Source organism: Bos javanicus, chromosome 16 (genome assembly GCF_032452875.1).
Source record: "Bos javanicus breed banteng chromosome 16, ARS-OSU_banteng_1.0, whole genome shotgun sequence".
In the NCBI taxonomy this organism is placed as follows: Eukaryota; Metazoa; Chordata; class Mammalia; order Artiodactyla; family Bovidae; genus Bos; species Bos javanicus.
The window spans coordinates 61910282-61917905 of record NC_083883.1 but is presented as its reverse complement, the minus strand read 5'-3'; positions in this window follow the sequence as shown (position 1 = coordinate 61917905).

The following is a 7624-nucleotide window of genomic DNA, read 5'->3' as shown; positions in this document are numbered from 1 at the left end:
TTTGATTAAGAATAGAAATGTTGATTCATAAATTGGACTGGATGTTTTACTACTGAATTAACATTGTTTGCCAGCTTACGTGATTTAAGACTTTTTATTAACTAAAATTGATCAGAAAAGTCATGAGAACTTCCTGAGCTTTATCTAGGAGTAAGAGAAGGATTTCCCTCACTGAATAGATTTAGCAGGACAGTGCAAGAATGATGCTGCTTTTATTATTGTACCCCTAAGTCTTGCTTATTTAGCAGTCAGTTACATGACCTTTACAACTGGAGATAGATCCTGAGAGAATTTGAGCCAGCAAAGAGTTAGAAAAGCAGAAAGTTTGTCATACATGCATCAGTAATATTCCACAGGCAAGAGTGGAATGATCAACAGTGGGGAAAGAAAGAGGAGGAGATTTAAAAAGCAGTAGTGGACGACTTCCCTGGCGGTCCAGTGGTTAAGAATTCGCCTTTCAATGAAGGTGGTGCAGTTAAGATCCCTGGTCAAGGGGCTAAGAGCCCACGTGACTCCCAATCAAAAAAAAAACAACCCAAAACATAAAAATCAGAAGCAATATTGTAACAGATTCAATAATGACTTTTTAAAAATGGTCCACATCAAAAAAATAAATAAATAAATAAAAACAAGAAAAAGCAATAGCTGATATAGTTCATCTTTAGAAAAAAGACTAAATAAAAAAAGAAAGATTAGTAGCAACGGTCCAGAAAAGTTCAGTGATTTAAAAAACAACTGAAAACCAATTTTTAAAAGTGGCAGCCATTTGCAACATCGATGGGACTTGAGGACATAATGCCAAGTGAAATAAGTCAAACAGAGAAAGACAAATACTATATGTTCACAACAGATACAAGTATCAAATAATAATATTGTTTACCTAAGACTAATACAATGTTATATGTCAGTTATATCTCAATAAAAAATAATTTTAAAATTCTTCTAAATGGTGAGATGCTCTGCATCACTAGCAATTATGGAAAGACAAAATAAAACCATAATAAGAAACCATCTGACACCACCAGATTAGCAAAAATTTTAAAGTATAATAATACCACATGTTGGCAAAGCTGTGAAGCAATGGGAATTTCTATTCACTTCTGATAGCTGTGTAAATTGATTCAATGATTTGGGAGAATGGTTTAGAAATAGGCAGTAAAGTTGAAGATATCCCTGCTACTGCTAAGTCGCTTCAGTCGTGTCTGACTCTGTTCGACCCCATAGACAGTAGCCCACCAGGCTCCACTGTCCCTGGGATTCTCCAGGCAAGAACACTGGAGTGGGTTGCCATTTCCTTCTCCAATGCATGAAAGTGAAAAAGTGAAAGTGAAATCGCTCAGTCGTGTCTGACTCCTAGTGACCCCATGGACTGCAGCCTACCAGGCTCCTCCATCCATGGGATTTTCCAGGCAAGAGTACTGGAGTGGGGTGCCATTGCCTTCTCCGGAAGATATCCCTATGAACCAACAATTTCACTGAAAGTGGCTCACGTTCTCAAACTTGTTGTTACTGAGCCACAATAAGATAAAAAGCTTGTGAAAGTGAAAGTCACTCAATGGTGTCCAATGCTTTGTGACCCCATGGACTGTAGCCTGCCAGGCTCCTCTGTCCATGGACTTCTCCAGGCCAGAATACTAGAGTAGGTTGTGATTTCCTTCTCCAGGGACCTTCCTGACCCAGGAATCGGACTGGGGTCTCCTGCATTTCAGGCAGATTCTTTACCAGCTGAGCTACGAGGGAAGCCCCAAAAGCTTGTGCAAGGATATAAATCAGCTGCATCACTAAGCACACTGCCTAGGTGCGCTGACCTTTTTTTTGGCAATAAAACTTTCCTGATGAAAGAAATGGTACATTGATATATATTCTGATACAAGTTCCTTATTTCAAACTTGTGTTAACTTCTATAAGAAACCCAAGTGCATAGACAAGTACAAGAGATTTTATGAAAGCATTGTTCATAATCTCAAAAATGGGAAATAATAGGCCCATTAGTAGGAGAATGGGTGAGTAAGCTGGGGAATAGTTATACAATAAAATACTAAGCAGCAATGAAATTAAAGAATGAATCTCACAAACATAGTTTTTAAAAAGCAAATTGAAAAACGGTATGTACATAATTTGTTGTTGTTGTTTAGTCAGTAAGTCATTCCTGACTCTTTTGTGACCCCAAGGACTGTAGTCTACCTGGCTCCTCTGTCCATGGGATTTCCCAGACAAGAATACTGGAGTGAGTTGCCAGTTCCTTCCCCAGGGGATCTCCCCAACCCAGGGACTGAACTCGAATCTCCTGCATTGGCAGGCAGATTCTTTACCACTGAGTCACTGAGGAAGCCCTTATATACATAGTACCGCTACCATAAAACTTAAGAACACATGCAATTTTGGTATAGCTTACTTAGGAATACACACAATTATACTGAAATATTTTTAAATATCAAGGAATGTATGTGTTAAGTCGCTCAGTTCTGTCCGACTCTTTATGACCCCATGGACTGTAGCCTGCCAGGCTCCTCTGTCCATGGGGATTCTCCAGGCAAGAATATTAGAGTGGGCTGTCATGCCCTTCTCAAGGGAATCTTCCCAACCCAGGGATTGAACCCAGGTCTCCTGCATTGCCAGCGAATTCTTTGTCATCTGAGCCACCAGGGAAGCCCAAATATCAAGGAATAAAAAAATACCAAATTCAGAAATGCGATTACTTCTGAGGGAGCAGAAGGAGAATCAATGTGTGATGGGGTGAAAACAGGAAGCTTCAACTGTGTTGATAATGTTTTATTTCTCAAGCTGGGTGTGGATATATGCTGCTGCTGCTGCTGCTAAGTCGCTTCAGTCGTATCCGACTCTGTGCGACCCCAGAGACGGCAGCCCATCAGGCTCCCCCGTCCCTGGGATTCTCCAGGCAAGAACACTGGAGCAGGTTGCCATTTCCTTCTCCAATGCATGAAAGTGAAAAGTGAAAGTGAAGTCGCTCAGTCGTGTCTGACTCTTAGTGACCCCATGGACTGCAGCCTACCAGGCTCCTCTGTCCATGGGACTTTCCAGGCAAGAGTACTGGAGTGGGTTGCCATTTCCTTCTCCAGTGGATATAAAGATGTGCTATTATTATTCTTCAGAGCCCTTTTATATTCAAAATATTAAATAGTACACGTTAATGCCATCCCTGAAGTTATGCTTCCCTTGACTTCAAGAAAGTTATTCCAGGAGGAATAAATCCTTTTCATTTTATAGACTGGTTGGAATTTTGCTGCTATCTGATGTTTGCATGAGAAGAGTTTTGATAATGAGGCAGGTCAGAGAATGGGAAAGACAAGAGGAAAAGAAAAAGGAAAGGAGGGGGAAATTAAGAGAAGGAAGAAAGGGGCAAGCAGAAAAGGACAAAAAAAAGAAGAGGCAGAAGAATAAGAATCATAGAGCAATTTGGGACTATATAGGCCAGTGTCCCCATTTCTCTCACTTAACAGATGAAAAACTTAGGCCCCCAAATTTGAAGTCACTTTCAGGGTGAGTCAGAAGTGTACACCAGCATGAGAACCCAAGGGTCCCGGCACTGAGCCACTGTCTTCCTCCCCCAAGTCATGAATATAGAAAAGCAGTTTTTGGAACTAAGTATTTCTTGCTTGTTATAGAAAATTTGGGGTATGTATATAAGTAGAAAGAAAAAAAAAAAAAGCTATAATTTAAGTATCCAGTACAACCACTATAATCCATGTACCAATTTTCCTGTCCATTTTTTCTATATTTAAGGATAATTTTTAGTTATAAACACTTATCACATAATTTAAAAATAAATAAATAAATAGTACACGTTAAAAATAAAAATAAGCAATTTAAAAATCCTTGCAGGGAATGTGAGGAAGAACAGCACAAAAATGTAATTCACTCAGTAGAAATGGTATCTTACAAAATTGGGGCTCAAGAAGGTTTTCACCTTTTCAACACTGGACAGAAAAGCACAGTCATTCTTTTCATCAGAGTTTAAGCCAAGAAAAGAATTTATGTCCAAGAAAAAGCAACAGTAACTTCATTGGGGGTAAATTAGTACCAGTTCAAGTAAAAAATGGGGCTTCCCAGCTGGCACAGTGGTTAAAAAAAAAAAATCTGCCTGCCAATGCAGAAGATGCAGGAGATGAGGGTTCAATCCCTGGGACAGGAAGATCTCCTGGAGAAGGAAATGACATATTTTATGTATATATGGAGAGAGAGAAAGAGAGAGAGAGATTTATTTTAAGAAATTGGTTCACATAGCCATGGAGCCTGGCAAGTCCAATATCTGAGAGTAGGCCAATAGGCTGGAAACCCAGGGAAGAATTCAATTCAAAGGCAGTTTACTGGCAGAATTTCCTCTCTGTGGGACCTCAGTCTGTTTTCTCTTTAGGTCTTCAACTGATCAGATGAGGCCCATCCACATCATGGAGGGTGATCTGCTTTACTCACAATCTACTGATTTGATGTTAGTCTCATCGAAGAAATACCTTCATAGCAATATCCAGACTGCTGTTTGATAAAATAGCTGAGCGCTATTTTATGTGGCCTAGCCAAGTTGGCACATGAAATTAACCATCACACAAGTCTTTATGCCACCCCAGCTAACATAACTGAAGCAGAGACAAGTCCTGCCCAATCTGTAGACTTCTGAGCAGTATTTTTATTTAACCTACTAAATTTCTGGATAATGTGCTATGTAACGTGAATAATTGGACATTAAATTTATAAAACATAGTCCGTCTACTTGTATATGCGTTTGTTGCATCATTCATTTTTATTTTTACATTTGTTTTAGGTGAAAGTGACACTAAAATTTATGATGTGTGGTCAGGTTTGGAGCCAATAAGGATGCAGCAGGGTCACAGCACACCCCCCCCACCACCTCTTTTGGGATGGGGATAACAAGCTCCTTAGTTGTTAGATCTTATGAATCAGTTTATTGAGGGACAGCAGTTTTTCAGCAACTCATACAGAACTATTTTAATATTTAAACAACTCAACTAGTACAGACTAGTTAGACATCAGCTGAGAATTAGGTATAATACTTTATGGCAGTGTTTTCAGTGGGCTTTGCCCATTTGTTTAATGATCCCAACAGCCCTAGAAGAAATATATGGCAAGAATTTGCCTTTGGTAAGAATCTACTGGGTCACCTCGGCAGAATCCCTTTTTCACTGGACAGACGGGTAGGCATCAGTCTATGCATTGTGTTTCTCATGGTGGATGCCACTCAGTCCTGAGACCATGACTCAGCTCAGAGGAACTGCTCTGGGATTTTGAGATTCTGTGAGAGGGCACACAATGAGGCCTATTGCTGATTAGAAATACATCATGTAAGAATATGTCTTCAAGTTCTCTGAGAATTCAGCCATTCAAGTCACAGATAGAATACACCAATAAGGCAGCAGTGTTGTCTATCTCAGTGAAAAAAGGACGTAGGATTTGAGCTCAGCCATGGCTCAGAATACTCACTCTTCTTAAACGTAAAAAGTTACCTGACCATTGCAGAAAGCCATAGCTCAGAAGAAAGAAGTGAAGTGAAAGAAGTTCTCATTAAATAGGATCTAGTAAAATGAAAACAGAGACCTTCACTTAATTTACTTACAACCTCTTGTTGAGTAAATGTTAAAATATTATCTTTGTCTTATTGCTAAGGAAAAGGTTTAACCCTGCCTGGGAAAGTGAGACATCATGCTTCAGAAAGAAATGAGAGGTTTTCAGTGTATGTTGCAGCTAAATGAGTTTAGCAGCAAACAACCCAAATAGGCTCAGATTTACTTTTGGATGGTCTGGAAATTTATTTTTGAACTTTAAAAAATATCTTAATGGGAATTCCCTGACTGTTCAGTGGATAGGGGTCAGTGCTTTCATTGTGGGGACCTGGATTCATTCCCTGGTTGGAGGACCAAGAACCCACAAGCCATGCACTGCAGACCAAAAAAAGGATCTTAATATCCCCATTCCAAATAATCTATAGATATAATTAACATTGATTTTGCACAAACCAGTTGTTGAGAATAAAAGCCTTGTGATAAAATACCTCAGGGTTTACAAGGACTTGAAATTTTAAATAGCAGGGCATTGTTGATTGTCTGATTCCAAACTCTACTCACACAGACTTGCCCTGTGATTCTAAAACAAGAAATTTAACCTGGATGGACCTAGTGTTAGCAGGGATTCTGATTTTAGGGTCTATTTCCACTTTTGTGAGATAGGGTATGACTTGAAGATGTGATGAAATTGTAGAGCAGTTAAATCTGTGGTAGGACCTACACTTTTTCCCATCTTGTTTTTGAGTTATTGGTTCATAGTGGTTGGGAAAGGTAGCTAGGATTAAGGGAGTACATCCTGTAATGTGTAAAGTTGACGTGAGAAGGACAAACACGCCCTTCACACAGGGCCTGCCCTTCTTTGCAATCACAAAAAAATGCAGACCTGTTTAACATAGTGCTATGCATTTAGTTGTAAGAGTTAATAAAAACTGACTGAATGGATGGATGGATGAATTCATTCCTTTAGTGAAGCAGATGAGGAGAACTAGTTGGAAGTCTAAGGCAGAACAAAAGCCATTTCTTAAGTATCTTCTCGTTCAGATCAAAGCAGCTTTGGGAGACTGAATTATCTGGAAAATTGCTTCAAACCCACATTTCACTTTTGATGGCTAATCCCTCTTGTAAGATGAATGTTGAAGTACTCTTGGCATAGCGACAGGCAATGGGGTTAGAGAATTTCTTCCTTCCTCAATTTCTGGTAAGGTCAAAAGTAAACCAGGATTTAGCGCACATCTGAGGCTGATCTTTTTTTTTTTTTAATATACAGGATTAGAACCATAGATTCATGTATTGTGACAATCATGAGACATTGGAAACAATGGGTGTGTCTCAAAAATATTGTTTAATAAAAGCGTTGTTGGGTGTAAAAAAGCAACTTGCTTGAACAGATGTCTGCACTCTGACTTTTATGTAAATAAAAAACAAAATGATTCTATACTTATTCTGTGGGTACATGTGTATATACAAATATGCAACAATATATAAAAATGATAAACTCTGAAATTGGAGAGGAGGTATGGATTAGGGTGAGGTTGGCTTTTGATCATTTTCTCTCTATGCTTTACTTCTATCTTTTTAGTTTTCCTCAACAAGATTTATGAGTGAGACAACTAGTATGTTTGAATATAAGTACTAAGTCTTTCCCATTTTCCCGAACTTAAATTGTATACTTGTTAAGAACAAGAGTCCTTCTGAAACATGTGATTTCGAAACGTTTCTAAGCTTTAAAAATTGTATTTTCCTGTGTTTAATCTCCATGAATCTTCAAAGGTTAGCCTCTTTTTTGCTGAGTGCCTTCTTTTTAGTATTTTACCTACTGGCATTGCTTGTAAATAGCTTAGCTAACAGACATGGTAATCCCTTCACTATACAAAGGCAAGCCCTGTTTTTTAGAGCACTCAGAGAGACCATCTCTCTTAAGAGAATCTCTTGGTTTCAGAGCTGATTTATGAACTAATTATACAAATGAAATGTGCAATGAAACATCTGATAGCAAGACAGGTGCAATTAAAAAAAAAAAAACAAAAAACACTGAAGACTATAAGTCTGAATGAGATTGTATGTAACCAAACCAGGTTAAGTTTTGC